The sequence below is a fragment of the Columba livia genome, chromosome 1 (genome assembly GCF_036013475.1).
Source record: "Columba livia isolate bColLiv1 breed racing homer chromosome 1, bColLiv1.pat.W.v2, whole genome shotgun sequence".
Taxonomy (NCBI): Eukaryota; Metazoa; Chordata; class Aves; order Columbiformes; family Columbidae; genus Columba; species Columba livia.
This window is the reverse complement of record NC_088602.1, coordinates 49,361,114-49,377,962: the sequence shown is the minus strand read 5'-3', so window position 1 is coordinate 49,377,962 and position 16,849 is coordinate 49,361,114. Positions and strand designations below refer to the sequence as shown.

General features: G+C 37.6%; 1 long non-coding RNA gene across 2 annotated transcripts in view; it reads left to right on the top strand.

Moving 5' to 3' along the window:
• Positions 1-15,003, top strand: part of LOC110365941 (uncharacterized) — a 39,328-nt gene extending 24,325 nt beyond the window's left edge. For both annotated transcript variants that reach the window (XR_010471306.1, XR_010471305.1), the window contains 2 exons: positions 8,456-8,500; positions 11,022-15,003. This is a non-coding gene — a long non-coding RNA (uncharacterized LOC110365941). The remainder of the gene's footprint in view (positions 1-8,455; positions 8,501-11,021) is intronic.
• Positions 15,004-16,849: the final 1,846 nt, after the last annotated feature.

The window sequence follows — 16,849 nt, the reverse complement described above, 5'->3', positions numbered from 1 at the left end:
GAACTCAACAGCCCAAAAGCACAGAAAGCAGCAATTATCCCCAAAGACTTAATAACTTAAGTCTTCAATCCTAGAAATTATTACAAATTATCGTAATTGAAAAAATATTTGCAATTACTGCGTAATTAATGAAGCTGATCTCATACAGAAATGTTATCAATTTGTTGGCCCAAAGAGACAGAAGAGAGAAAAATACATCAAGAAGAGAATCAAATACAATAGCCCTCCTTTTGCAGGCATAGAACATTTAGCATAGGCTAAATTAAGTTCTTTTGACTGTGCAAGTCACAGTGTCCATGCATAAAATAGAAAAATTATCTAGAAATTTATATCATGAGATTGACCTTAATTTCCATGTAGTCTGAGATTTCTTGTGTTTTATCTACAAGCAATAGCTGTAAAATAGGTATTTCAGCTCAATTCAAATCTTCTTTAGTTTATAGTTTCAAGATTATTTATGTTTCTCTTAATAGTTAGGATTAGAACTGGAAAATTAAATTATCTTGCTTATGAACTGTCATGAGTCAACTACAGTGCTTATGCTCTCAAAGTAATGATTCTCATGGAGACTAGTACAGGTACTGACAGAATTTATAAATACCTTGAAGTGATAATTAGTCTGCTTGAACCAGACAGTTCTAACATTCCATTTGTGTTCAGTAGTAATTGAAATGTTTATGAGTGTTATTACTTCCCTAGTAATATTGTCTGAGACTCGAACTTTGTGAGACTTTTGTCTCAGTTTAAACATGAGATTATTTTAACATATCTTATGTCTACTTTATACTTTTGCATGCTTTAAATACTTAAGCTTTTAGTAATTCTGATCTATTGTGGGGTTAATGTCTCTGGCATTAATCTCATATACAATTAGTAATTATTCACATGAACAATTGTTGAAATGTAAAGACTAAGTAAGGAGAACTTTCCAAGGGAAAAAGATTATCTGATTTGGCCAATGGAAGACATACAACCAAATTAAGAGAAAGGTATATTTTATTTCCATTCTTATAAAACCCACACTGCATAAGTCTATAACATGGAAAAGTTTGTCTTTACTCCATAAACCTAAAAGCTATAAGACTTCCTGATATCAAATATCATATTCAAAAAGCAACTGTTACTACGTGTAGGGAGAAATGGATAATTCCAAACAGGCACTTAAATATTGCATAGTGTATATAGACAGTTTGTACTGCATATGTTTTTCAAGTTGTAAGTATAATTAACTGTTAAATACTAAATTATATATCTAAGATGTCTAAATTCCCAACACACTGAGAGAAAGTTGGAAATCTAAAAATGAAATTCATAACATCACAATAGTGAAAAAAGTTATGTATAATCTAGCTGTTAGAAAATACCAATCATAAAAGAGGTCTAAATTCTAGTTTGGAAATCTAACCTGATGCACTTTATCAAACACTACCCCTGTATGTGTTCTACGTAAAAATACGAACTCTGTGATTGCAACAACTGTTTCAGTTGTCCAAAGCAAAAAAATTCAGGGCTAGTTAACTTGGAGGCAGAAACATTTGGGTAAGGTTTAACAGTTCTGGAGCTAGTTTGGTGAGCACTGGCTCATGGATCTCAAGACCAGCCCATGTTAAGTATGAGATATGTGACTATGAAAAGAAGTTTGAAAACCTGTATGACCATTGTAGATCATTCCATCAGCCTTACTTGTCTAGACTCTTTTTTATAGGTGCCTCTAGATAGAAGGTTAATTTTAAGTATCTGAAATAGGGCATATGAGTCATATCCTTAAATAAATAAATAAATAAACATTTTTCTCCATTTGCTATAAAGGCAGCCTAGCTCAACTAGTTCTGAGAAATATGTCTATATAATTGATATTTGAGACCTATTTAGGAGTTTGTGGCATCTAGTCCTGTTTAGACAACCAACACCATTCCAGTGGCCCTCCTACACCTGATCCAGAAGGGTGAGGTGTTTTTTTGAGTCCAACGACATATCTACTAGTTCCATCTTGATATCCTAGAGCATAAAAAAACTGATAAATGGAAAATATCTGTTTACATTCATAAAAAATAATTACATAAATTCATATCAAACTGAACTAATTAGTCATCTAAAATGGGAGTAGATTCACTGACAACAGGTCACAGAATCACAGCATCACAGAATGGCTAGGGTTAGAAGGGACCTCTGGACATCATATAGTCCAACCCACCTGCTAAAGAAGGTTCCCCTAGAGTAGGTCACACAGGAATGCACCCAGGCAGGTTTTGAATGTCTACAGAGAAGAAAACTCTACAACCTCTTTAAGCAGCCTATTCCAGGGTCCTGGCACCCTCAAAGTAGAGAAATTTCTCCTCATGTTTAGATGGAACCTCCTATGCCTCAGTTTGTGCTTGTCACCCTTCATCATAATTTTGGGCATCACTGAAAAGACTCTGGTCCCATCCTTTTGACATCCACCCTTCAGATACTTGTAAGCATTGATAAGATCCCCTCTCAGCCTTCTCTTCTCCAGGCTGAACAGACCCAGCTCTCTCAGTCTCTCATCATAAGAAAGATGGTCCAAATCCATAACCATCTTTGTACCTTGCCGTTGGACTCCCTCCAGTAATTCCATCCTTCTTAAATTGGGGAGCCCAGAACTGGACACAGTACTCCAGATGGGGTGTCACCAGGGCAGAGTAGAGAGGGAGGATAATCTCCCTTGACCTGCTGATCACATTTTTCCTGATGCACCCCAGGGTACATTTGGCCTTCTTAGCCACAAGGGCACACTGCTGACTCATGGTCAACCTGTTGTCAACCATAACTCCCAGGTTTTCATGTTTACTACTTTTACCTCAAATGCCATTAAAAGTTCTGAATCAAAGCCAAGAAAAGTTAATCAAAGGATTAAAAGGTTAAGATACATTGAGTACACTGAATATAAACTCTGAAAAAAAATCCTTCTAAATATCTGTATTGTGTAAACTGATCAGAATTAGTTCTTGGTAGTATACTTTGTACTCCTAATATGTTTCGCAAGTCTACACCATTTTAACTTTGCTTTAGAGTTTAATTTTGTGCTTTAGTGAGTTTCTTAACTTTAAAATTCATACAGGAAGTAGTTGATTTAAACACTGAGGAACAGATGGAGTTTATTTATCTTGCTTTGTTAGCATGGCCTAATTGAAACAGACTATCCTGGTTTTAAGATAACATTACTTTGGGAAAAGCTCCCAAAACCCACCTTTTCAACTTTTTTTTTTTTTTTTTTTTTTTTTTTTTACACCAGCTTTGCACATACAGTTAGCAAATAAGGTAGCTAATGCAGAAAGGTGTTTTGGTTTGTTTTTTGTTGTTGTTTTTTGTTTGTTTGTTTGTTTTTTGTTTTATTTTATTTTATTTTCTCCAGAAATCAAATGAACATCAATGTTTATTAAATTACTTTCTTTGTACTCTAGATATGTATTAGCCTATTACTACCAGCAACTTGACTTAGCTTCTTTTTAGTCAAGAATCAAGAGTAGTCCTAGTAAGCAATGTAGATAGTCTTAATAAATATTACTTCAATTTTATATTTCTTAATCAGTGAGGACAATAAATGTTTTAGAGTATCTTCTGTCAATATGGTTACAGTGCTATTCATTTGTGTCTAGCAGATAGTTTATACAACTCAGTAAGTTTAGCAAAAATAATTACAAGAAAAAAGTCGTTCTGATGAAGATCTGTAGTCCTCCAGTCTTGTGATCACTTTATTTTTGTGCTTTTTACTATGCTGAGAGAATTAGAAGTATGATTTTATGAACTGTTTTAAGTAAATAACTTCATTTACTGGCATGCAAATTAATGTTCTGGGGGAGGTGTGCTTTGGATTAAACCACTTTTATGTTCCCTTCCCCTGATACCATCACTAAGGTCAATGCTGTCAGACCACGGTCAGGTGCTGAAGCCATGACCTTGGTGTTCCCAGGAACAGCCTGATCGGCAAACTTTATCAGCTAGCTGCCAGCTTCCACTTCTTCCTTTCTGAGGGTTTTATTTCTTATCAAGACATCATGAGGTTGTTTTATTTTCTTTGCTGATTTCACATCTGTGTTCCGAAATGGGACTAAAGGCATCTAACTTGCCAGTCTCGCTTCTGTTTGTTCTGTATTTCTTCTTTCTTATCTCACATCGCTACATGCTCTCTTGCTTACAGACTAAGATAACAGCAATAACTGTGTTTCATTCTCTCAGTTTGGAAAAACAGGGCTCTGAATCACAAAGTCTGAAGTAGAAAGATTTTAAGGATGAAGAAATAATGATAATTTCTCCAGGGAAATTCCCACATACAGTGCTGTGGATTTACAGTAGAAGGGGCACTAGCCATCCTCATTCTCCAAATAGCTCCTAGTTCTCTTTTTTCTCTCCTTTCTGTGTTAGACACAGCTCATTGGCATGTTGACCCACATTTCATGGTGACTGGATTGGCACAACAGAAGAGAAGCTGCAGCAGGCAGCAGGTGGGCACACCTCAGGTCTCCACGAGATCATGAGGAAGTTATCCCCTCATCATATGCTATGATTTCATGTTTGTACAGTTTCCATGCCACTCGCATCTTCCCTGAGAGAGAATTAGTAAAGGATATACCCATAAGAACACACCAGTCTGTGAATTTAAGTACAGTGCATTGGTCTGAGGTAGGATGAATGAACTTACAGGTACATTCTCCTCCTATATTTTTTATAATAAGCAATTTCTTCCAGTCTACCTAGAAATTTAAATATAACTAATGCTACCTGAGAGACTCATCAGTATAGTTTTGTGAAATAATCATCAGGATAAATTGATGATAAGTGATTCGGGTCTTACTGTGTTATGAACATAAACATTACCCTTCTCACACATCTATTTAAGTATAGCAACAACACCTCTAAGTATAGCAATCTGTCTCCCTACAACGTAAGATAATAAAATTTGGGCATATGGTTACTCAACCCTGAAGTATAATTAGCTATTTTTCATAGGGATACTTTTCTTGTGAGTTTACCTTTTTAAATATACTGTTTATAAAAATGTATTGCCAGTCCAAATGCAGACAATGACAGTAAGACTACTGAAGTGGAAATTCTGTGATTCTGTGAAATCTTGAATTTAGTAAAAGAATCTGTATATATGGATACAGATTATATGGAAAGAAGAGAAAACAGCACTTAGAAAAGTATGTTTGGCTTATTTATTTTATAAAGTATTGTTCAATATTTAGAATGAAGGAAAGTTTTTAAAAGCATATCAAGAAAATATGACAGAAACATAATGAATGCTTAATTTTCCATAATTACTTATTTTACTTTCAGTGAATCTCTGAATAGACTTCCAAAGAAAGATTCATCTTACCCAAGCTGTCTGCAGGGAAAATGGCAGCGTCCAAGCTGGTCACCTTAAATATCCTTTACAATCAATAGAGAAAAAAAAAAAAAACAAAAAAAAAATTTTTTTTTGTTTGTTTGTTTTGGCTGATCTGTACTGTTTCAGATACTTACTCTAGAAGTAGATCAGTCATATCCTATTGAAGATTGCCTTTTTCTGTCCCTGCTATAAAGGAAGTTTAAAATAACTAGCTTGCATTAAATGTCTGTATTGTAAATATCTGGTTTTAGTCATACCGATCACACACACAATCACCATGACACTTTTTTGCTCACAGCTTTCACTGCATCTCTAATGTTCTAAAGGGATTTTAAGGAATGTGTATATTCTTATTTTTATTATTTTCCTTTTAATTTACTACACTTACAAGATTATTAGTACACACATTTGGCAGAAAAAAGGATGTGAAAGAAAATCTGATACTTGGGACACAATCATCACACTAGTTTTGTGAAGGTAAAAAGGACTGTCTCCTGTGGATATGGTAGCACATAATTATCTATCATGTTGGTTTTGTATTTTTCTATCAGATGTCAATTGATAGCTGCAGGGAAGTGACAATGCTCAATAAAGAAAACACTTGAATGTGAACCAGGACACTCCAGTTGTACATTAATATTCTCAGTACTGTCGCTTTTGCTACCTGAACACAAACTGCTGCATGTTTAACCTCTTTGACCCCAATTTCTTTTCATGCTTTTGGTTTTTCACAGTTCTTCACAGTTCACAGTACAAATGAACTCTGTTTTAGGGTCAGGCCTTTGTGTGCTGGAGAAGGAATAATTATATGTAGTACATTGTAATAGAGAATTTTCTGTAGAACATCTAGCTGATGTGATTGCCCTCTAGGATGAGTCTTCTAGTTGCTGCAATATTAGAAATGTAAGTCCCAGCTGCAGAAATGGTGTTGTGCTAAATGAACCAACAGTCTAATTGAAAGGATCTCTGAATCCGATAAGAGACCTGCTAATGACAAGTCCCTAGTGTAAATGATGTCACTTCACCTGCCTTTCACAATATAAAGTAGAAATCAATTTATTTTTAAGAATAATAAAATAAATAGGAACTCTCCTTTTTTCATTAGCGTGTGCTCTTAGAGACTGATATTACATTTTATTTTGAGGTGAACTCTCACAGCAACTGTGAATAAAAATGAAGTGTTTAAGACATTTGTAATATAAATATATATATATTTTTTTAATTTGACACTTTTCATACATGGCTCATTGTTAAGACTACCCGCAAAAAATAAAGTACTTCTGCACTGGAGCATTTCAGATCAGGGAGTTTAGTTCAAGCCCTTGTTTGCTTTTTGTATTCATGACTTCAGAAAGGCTGTTCTTGCTAGTTCTCATTCTGCTGAATCAGCTCTCTCAGAAGTATCGTTGTTCTTGGAGACTGACACAGGTTACAGACTGCTTAAGAAATGTGAATTAGGTATGCTGATGCATAAGAATGAGCAGAAGAACTTGAAAGACAGGGCTTTTTTAATTTTTTTTTTTTTTTGTCTGGTCAACTCTGCCTGTCTCTGTAGTGTCTATATCCAGATTAGCCTCAATCTTCAAAGAGTTTTTAACAAAGCTTCAAAGCAGGCAATTTATGCATCATTATGACCCTTCTTTGAAAGCACACCTCTTTCTTCAGGGTGCAAACATTCTTTAAAGAGGGATTGAAATCCAAAACAAAATTTCAAAAAATTGAATTAAACTGGGCAAAACATGCTACGTCTGGCCAAGTCATTTTTTTTTTCTTTACAGCATTGACACAACCTGCTTTGCATTCATTTTCAGGGTCATTTTGTCATATCATATAAAGTACAGTGAGGAGCATATTCCATATAGGCCTGCACATCAGTTCAATAGGTCACTATGCATTTTTAAGTGTTCATTTCCACGCAGAAAAAAAAGGAACAATTAAGATAGAAGAAGTTGACATGATATATTTGGTGCCTCTGCAGGACAAGTATTCCACTGAGTAGATTAAGTGGGCCACCACATGATGTTTCTATGAGATTAAAAATTACTGCAGAGAGGACAGATTTATGGGTTGTCCACTGTTCCCCTCCTTATGGTTATGTATCAGTGAAAATCAGCATTCATGCTGCATCCCCAGGTCTGCTTCTTAAATGTTCATACTTTAAAATACTGACAAAGCAGTAAGCTACGTGAATATCCATGCTGCATCTGAGTTTAAACAGACTGAGACATGATTAATTGGTGATGCTAGACACTTTTAACCTTATGATGCTATTCAGTTGAAGGTGTCAAACTGCATTTTCCTGTAATGATTAAAGTCTGTGTGTTTCCAAATTCACCAGTGTTTCCAAATCATAATGTGTTTGTTGCAGATGGAATGTTAGTCAAATAACCTGACATCTGTACTAGTACAACATAAATGTCTGAATGAGGATGTAAAAACTGAGATGTTTTCATCAAGTGACCAGACTGGTTCAGTACAAATATGACCCTTCATTATCCACTGATGATAGATTGCGGGAGTATTAGAGGTATTTTAATGTTCTGACTGGAGAGAGCTTAAATTATCTGAACATGCATTTATTTATTTGTGATTGAGCAACATTCTGAGCACATATTCTAAATTTAAATTGAAAGAAAAATAAATAGAAAGAAAATATTGTGTTTTTAATTTACTGTAAGGAAAATGAATTACAGTAAAACAACTTAAGATCCCTCAAATTGTGAATGAGAGTATCCATAGAGGACTTTGATGTATTAAAACTAGTCCACTTTAAATTTAGTTCTCTAATAAATTCAGATTAATTTGACTAATGGTCTGACATGAAACAAATGCATTTTGTGGGGTGAAAGGTACAATTATAGAAAAATCTAGGCTGGAAAGGGACCCCTAGACACCCTCTGATCCAGTCCTCTGTGAAAAGCAGGGCCTTAGACTAGGCTATCCATGGACCTGTGAAACCATCTTGAATGTTTCCAGCAAGAGAGATTCCACCACTGGTCTGAGCAACCTTTCCAATATTTATCCAGTGTTTTTTCTTGTATTCAAATGGAACTTCCTCTGAAGTGACTCATGCCTATTGTCTCTTGTCTGTTCATTTTGCAGCCTTTTGAGAAGAATACCTCTATCACCTTTACAACTACCATTCAGGTAATGGAAAATGGTGATTAGATCCCTCTTGAGTCTTCTCTTCCCTCAGCTGAAAAACCCTGTTCTTTCAACTTCACACATCAAATTCTCCAGCCCTTGAGGGCCCTCTCTAATGCTGCCCTGTTCAGTCTGTGTTTTATTGAACGTGCTGAAATTTGGTGCAGTATACCAGGCGTGACCTAACAAGATGTGAGCAGAGTGTAGTAATTATGAACCTTGTGATGTAGTTGCCAACACAGTCACAGACATGGTTTGTCTTCACTACTGCAAAGACACATTGGTAGTACACATTCAGCTCACTGTCCACCAGCACCTCCAGATCCTTTCCAGCAGAGCTGCTCCCCAGCCAGTTAGTCCCCAGCCTGTACTACTGATAAGGATTATTTCATCACTTCTGCAGGACTTCACATTTATCATTGTTAAATCTCACGTGATTCCTTTTGGCATGATTTTCTAGACTGTTGAAAATTCTGCATTTTATCTCTTCCATCTAGTGTTATCTACCTCTTCTCCTAGTGTGCTGTCACTTGGAAACTTGGTGTCACGGAGGCACCCCGCAGGTCAATTTAAGGGACAACAAGGTCCAAAAACAACTTTTATTGAACCAGCGAGGAACAGGGTTTTAGCACTCCAAAAGTGACTTAAATACAGGTTCGGATATCAGTTGAGGAAAATTATTGAGAGGGGCAGCCACTAATACAACAGGAGGTCCACAGAGTGCATGCACGTGGCTTCACCAAAACAATGCCGGAGCCGTCCCTGAGTCCCGGAGGAATACACACTTGCCTGAACACGGTGCGGGATTATTTTTAAAGAGATACACGTACTCGCAGTGAGTACGGAAAGTGCGCACTCGCGATTCCGCGAGAGTAAATTTATAATACGCTCGCAGTCCTGCGAGAGTTATTTTACACATGCAAATGTGCACGGAATCCTACACGTGCTTATGTGGAAGCACGGGAGGAAAATACACTCGTGATTGTGCGAGGGGGTCTCGGCGGCCACTCGTGATTGTGCGAGGAAATAAAGTACTTGTGCAAATGTGCACGGAAAGAAAATACACCCGTGATTCTGCGAGGATTAATTTTAAACGCGCTCATATGGAGCGCGGAAAGTTATACGTGCATATGTGCACGAAAAGTATAAATATACTCACAATCCTGCGAGAAGTTTTACTTACACCGTGGCGGCGAGGCAAGCGGAGTCTCCATCCCAGGGAGGGGGGCTCTCCTGGCGGCAGTGGCTAAGCTCGTACTCCGAGAGACCCGCGGCAAAATGGGCCTGGGTCTCAACAAGAGTCCCGTTTTTATCTGATCAGATCTGACTGTAGGCACTCTAGAAGCTTCTCTGCACCCCCACACTGTCTGTGGGTGCCCCTGAAGCCTCCAAACATCCCCCACACTGGGCACGGCTCAGTGTGCCTTGGCACTCCCTTCTTCCAATGTCCCAGGAGCCAGGGTGCTCTGGGCCAAACAAAAGAAGCTGTTAGCCTCAAGTAGCAGAGAAAGAGGGAGATGTGCCATACTGAAGGAGGGAGGGGCGTTGCATTCTGCCACACTTGGTGATGGTGTATTCAATCCCATTATCCAAATTGTTTTTATCCAAATTGTCAAACATCTTGCAAAAGTCAAGGTACATGGATCCCCACTGCTCTCTTTCATTAACTGAGGAAGGCTACAAGGTGGTTAGATTGGCTCAGCACAATTTAATATTGGTAAATGTGTGTTGGCTTTTCCCAATCTCCTTCTTGTCCTTCACGTGTGTGGAAAAAGCTTTCATCTGGACCAGTTCTCTAATTTTCCTGGGAAATGAGGTGAGGCGACCTGGTTTGTTTTTTCTAGATTCTGTTGTTGTTGATAGACATATATTGCCTTTTTTTTTTTTTTTTTTTTTTAATCACCTATGATCTTCCCTGGTTTCCATGACTTTATAAAAATGACAGAGTCGTTTTGCAGTAATGTCTTCCAACTGTCCTCAGATTTATCAAATCAGGTCCCACAAACCTCTATCTGTCTAATTGGCAGAGATGGTCCCTATCTCAACTCTACTGTCATTGACTCACCTTTTGCTTTGCCACTTCATCTCAGAATAGACAGGAGCTGACATCACCCTTAAAGACTGAAGTGAAAACAACACTGAGTACCTCTTTTCTGTGTAATTTCTAACTTTGCAGCTCCATTCAGCAGCAGTCTTCTGTCTTCCTTGTACTTCCACTCGTTACTAACATACCTATAGAAGCTTCTCTTAATTGTCTGAGCTCCAGCTGAGCTTTTGCCTTCATACTGCACCTCCGCAAGCTCAAGAAATATTTTTTGTATTCATTTTTGAGTTGAAGCATTTTTTTTTTTTTTATTCCTCTCTAGGTGTCTGTCCCTTTTCCCATCTCTCATATATTTATTTTCGTATTTGAGCTCTTTGAGTGCTACCTGCTTAACAAGACTGGTTTATTTCTATTTCTAAGTGTACTCTTCCCTTTTTTTTCCCTTCCCCCACCCCGCCCCCTCTTTTTTCTCTCATTTAGGGGGATGAACAACTCTTGTACTTTGATAAGGCTGCTTCCGAAAATTTCTGAGCACTTCTGAGTACCTTTGCCCTCCAGGACAGGCTCCCATGGGAGTCCTAATAGTCTCCTGAGCAAGAACTCTCCCAGGAGTTGAATTCTGCACTTCCGAAGTCTAAGGTGTTTGTTTTGATACTATAATTTTGAAAAAAAAACAACACTCTGAAATAGAGTAAGAGGAAGTGTATGTGTATTTATATGTGTGTTTGTGTCTGTTTGTGAGATTTAAACTAATTTTGTTATTTTGCTTATGGTATTAATTACATACACATAATATGTACAATTCACAGGGATTTACCAATACCTTTGAATTCAAGTGTCTCAGGAATTTAGGATAATGGAACACTCTCACCAAGAATTAACTATTGTGTTTATTTGCTTCCACCCAATGTATGTCACTTTGGCTGTTTTTATGAACAAAAAATATTCAAAGTCAAAATATTTTCCTGCTAATAACAATATCTAATTAAAGAAATAATAAAGAACATTTCATGGTTAAAGGAATAAAGTTTCCACGTGTAATTTTCAAGACAATTGTTTTCTGTAGCCATGAATATGGATAAAACAGTAAAAGCTTGAATAGTATAATATGAATTAGAACTATTATTCGAGAAATTCAACTCATCATGGGGCGAATGGCTCTAAATGAGATTCATTTCATCTCACTTGAGTCATTTAAAGGTTGAGCATGCAATCCAAGTTAGAAGCCTATACTTTCTCTATAATCAATTGAAAGAGAGAATGAGTGAGACTTCCAAAGAATGATTAATTTGTCTTTAAACAGGCATCTATTAGAAGCATGATAAATACTTCTCTGAAGATGCTTTTTTCTGTAGTGTCTGTGGAGGAAATTAGATGAAAAGCAAAGATGTTTAATTCTGAGATGCTTAACCTGAGGTGAAATAAATCTCATTATCTATGTTAGCCCTTCATGCACAAATATGTTGGAAGAGCGCAGCACAGAAAATGTTTACTAGTATACATGAATAACAGAAACTTGCAGACTGAAGCAAGCCATGAAAACAACAATGTGATGATACCTAGCAGGTATAATTTTCTTGAGAAAGACTTTGGCCATTTTTTTTAAATTAAATTAGATTTGACTGCAAAATTTTTTAAACCTAGATTATTAGCATCACTAACGAAGATATTCTACACATGAACACTTCGCAACTTCTTTCCAAATTTGTTTCAGATTAGAAGTCCCTTTCTGTAGCTAAATTATGTTATTCAAACCACCATATCTTATCTTCCCTTTAATAACTGTAGTCATTCTCTTGACCTTGGAATTTTCTTAATTTTTGCTGCGAACAATAGAAAAAAAAAAAAGGCAAGCAGTTATTGCAACCATTGCCTGTATCCATTGTCCTGCTTACATTATATATCTTTTTAGGCAGTACACTAGTCCTCATCCTTTTTTTTTTGTCCATAAACTTTTGGTCTTAACTTCAGTCTTTAGAGTTTGATACCTTTGCTGTGATCTTATAAATTTCCATTCCCTGTTATTCACTGATTATGTTGTCATACTCCACTCTCTTACATCCAGTTTTCCAAGACTCTGCCTTTAAGCTATTTTTCCCATTACACAGGTACATTTTAAGAAATAAATAACTAATTATAATGGACAAAATTTAATGAAGGAGTTAATTACTCTCATAAAAGGAACAGGATAATTTGTTTACTTTTATAACTATTAGATGTTATACTAGAACCCTGACTCTTTTATAAAACTATTTATTATTGTGCATGAAAATAGAATAAAGATCCCAAGTAGAGCACTCAGTTTCTTATCATTGTCCAGCCAAGCAGCAGAAAGCTTTCATAGAAAGCAGATATCTACATAAATGAGTTCAAACTCTTCCATCTGAAACAACAAATATATGTCACCAAATTCAAAAGAGTTTCAGCAAACACACCCCTTCCTAGCTAAGCATATATCTGCCTGTAGAGAAGATGAAGAGAGAAATGAAAATAAACAAACAACAAAAAAAAAGGTTTCTTAAAAGTTTCACCAAGGAAGGAAGCAATATATCTCGCAATCAGATAAACTCATGTATCAATAAAACAAGAGACTACTCATGTGTTCCCTGTTAAAAACTGGAGGAGCATAAGTATTCTGCTTGAATATTTGGAACTGGACTGTGGACTTGATGACCTGCAGAAATCCGCAAGAGATTTTTTTTTTTTTCTCTTGTGTTATTATTTTGGCATTTGAACTCTGTATTTATCCCAAAACAAATGATAGGAAAAAAAATCTTCAAAAGTATCACTGAGTCTAAGGATATATAATATCAGAAAAGGGAGGAATCTGTCAGAAAAAAATAATAAATGAAATAATTTTAAATTTTGCTGATTTTTTTTGCTTGTAAGAATCAATAAATATGACTAAAAAATGAGGTATTATTCATTAAGATGAACTATTTCAGCAAGCCACACTTCCTAATCCAAAAGGCATATTATAGTGATGTTTTATTTATTTTCTTGAAACAAAAAGACAATAGAGACAAACAGATACTGTGAGAATCTATTTTTAGACACCAGTGGCACCTTCTCATTGCCTAAGAATGAATTTTAAATAGATTAGCTCAAATTTTTGTGTCTCAGATAGTAGAAATTCTCAGTTGGATTCAATGAATTTCATTGAATTCATCACTTTTTAACAGAAACACAGTACTATGCATGAAATGCATTCACATTTTTCAGAGTAACGTAGGTAATTCTTCAAGCCAAATAAAATGGGGTAACAAGGGAAAATAGTTATGTCATGTCTCTTGCAAGGCAAGCCAGAAAAATATTTTTCGTATACCATATGCTGGATTACTGACATCTTTTATCTACAGGTCTGCTATCATGATGAAAGCTAATAATTTTTGTAGGGGTGTTAAGTACCTGTGACTTGCTTTTCACTACTTTATGTAAGCCATCTTTAACACCTATCACTTCAGTGACCCAAATATACAAGGCATGTAGTTTATTTCAGATACAATCTTGGCAAGTCAGATTCTTAGTTTGGTTCAGAGAAGTCTTGAGACTTGATGTGTCATGCTGATAGGTGGCATTGAGATGGTCCTTTCCTAATGTAACATAGCAGCTTTCCTATAAAATAATAATGGAGATATTCCCCACAAAACTCCTGAGCAATACAACATCCTTGTCATGCTGTCTTCCTCCTAAATTGATGTAGAACACTACTTTGTACATAGTTTTTAGTAATACCTCTGCCTACCCTGCATTAATTATTCTGTACTGAGAAGCAGCGTAAGTACCAGCAGGTACTATTAACTGATACACTGAGCTTGCTAACAATTCTGGTATCAGGAGAGTGAACTTGCTGCATCTTAATTTTCATTTGGCACTTGAAACTAGTATGATACTTCTAGGAAGAGTAACTGATTTGCTAGTTCTAGGCCATATTCCTGACAAACTGGTACACTCTTGGCTGCTATTATCATTACTGCTTGGATATATAATACATTGATATTGATCACAGAGGTAAATACTTTCACACTGATAATGCAGGTGAAGACAGAAGAGCTTGTTATACAGTATATTTTTGCCAGCTGCACAGGGGATGCACCAACTTTGAGTAGCACAACTTAGTGGTAGTGAACTATACACTCGATAGTGCCAGGGGTTCAATAAACTTTGACCACTGTCATTACATGAGTTTTTAAAGAGGAATTTGACTGATCGGTTTGTTTGTATAGGTGCTATAAGTGGTACAGCTTTTCAATGTGCATCATTGATGCCAATATGAAAACACAGTGTAAAATTTCACATTTCATTCTGGTATAGGGTAGTTCTATCTCAACTTCACCAGCTATGAAAAGATCTGTACTTTTTTGCTACCTGATGTTTTATACAAAGCTTTGGCTGGAACCTGAACTGGCACAAATGCATGCTCTCTGGAGGATCTTAATTTGAGGGCAGCTGGTTCAGCTACAGTTTTAATCACTGGTGTATCCATCCATTTCTGTTTTTCCCTGTTAGCTGTGACTTTTCTTGTTCTCCTGAGCACTTTTATGTCGTTTTTCATGTAGCTGTAATACAGGATGATGTATCATATAAGGCATGAGCAACAGATAATGGGCCACATATCAAAGCCCTACAGCAAGAGGTAAATGAACTAGCTTCCTATTCTTAACCTGCTACATTTCACAGTATCACAGTATGTTTGGGATTGGAAGGGACCTCAAAAGATCATCTAGTCCAATCCCCCTGCTGGAGCAGGAATGCCTAAGTGAGGTCGCACAGGAACATGTCCAGGCGGGTTTTGAATGTCTCCAGAGAAGGAGACTCCACAACCTCCCTGGGCAGCCTGTTCCAGTGCTCTGTCACCCTCAATGAGAAGAATTTTTTTCTCAAATTTAAGTGGAACCTCTTGTGTTCCAGCTTGATCTCATTACCCCTTGACCTATCATTGTTTGCCACCGAGAAGAGCCTGGCTCCATCATCATGGCACTCACCCTTTATATATTTATAAACATTAATAAGGTCACCCCTCAGTCTCCTCTTCTCCAAACTAAAGAGACCCAGCTCCCTCAGCCTTTCTTCATAAGGGAGGTGCTCCACTCCCTTAATCATCTTTGTTGCCCTATGCTGGACCCTTTCCAGCAGTTCCCTGTCCTTCTGGAACTGAGGGGCCCAGAACTGGACACAATATTCCAGATGGGGTCTCACCAGGGCAGAGTAGAGGGGAAGGAGAACCTCTCTCGATCTACTAACCACCCCCCTTGTAATACACCCCAGGATGCCATTGGCCTTCCTGGCCACAAGGGCACAGTGCTGGCTCATGGTCATCCTGTTGTCTACCAGGACACCCAGGTCCTTTTCCCCTACACTGCTCTCTAATACGTAATTTCCCAACCTATACTGGAACCTGGGGTTGTTCCTGCCCAGATGCAGGACTCTACACTTTCCCTTGTTAAATTTCATTAGGTTATTCCCCGCCCAACTCTCCAGCCTGTCAAGGTCCTGCTGGATGGCAGCACAGCCTTCTGGCATGTCAGCCACACCTCCCAGCTTAGTGTCATCAGCAAACTTGCTGATAGTACACTCTATTCCCTCGTCCAAATCGTTATGGTATATATTGAATAATATTGGACCCAGTACTGACCCCTGAGGCACTCCACTAGATACTGGCCTCCAACTAGACTCCCCACCATTGACTACCACTCTCTGGCTTCTCTCCTTAAGCCAGTTTGCAACCCACCTCACTACTCTATTGTCTAGACCACACCGCCTCAACTTAGCTGTGAGGATGCTGTGGGAGACTGTGTCAAAGGCTTTACTCAAGTCAAGGTAGACCACATCCACCGCTCTGCCATCATCCATCCACCTTGTTACATTCTCATAATAGGCTATGAGGTTGGTCAAGCATGACTTACCCTTGGTAAAGCCATGCTGACTGCCCCTAATAACCCTCTTATCCTTGATATGCCTTGAGATGGCACCAAGGATAAGCTGTTCCATTACTTTCCCAGGGACAGAGGTGAGGCTGACCGGCCTATAATTACCCGGGTCCTCCTTCTTGCCCTTTTTGAAGACTGGAGTGACATTTGCTTTCCTCCAATCCTCGGGCACCTCTCCCGTTTCCCAAGACTTCTCAAAGATGACGGAGAGCGGTCCAGCAATGACTTCAGCCAACTCCCTCAGCACCCGCGGATGCATCCCATCTGGACCCATGGATTTATGGATGTCCAGACTATTTAATTGCTCCCTAACCCAGTCCTCATGGACTAAAGCAAACTCCTCCATTGACCTGGCTTCATCCAGGGTCTCAGGGGTAC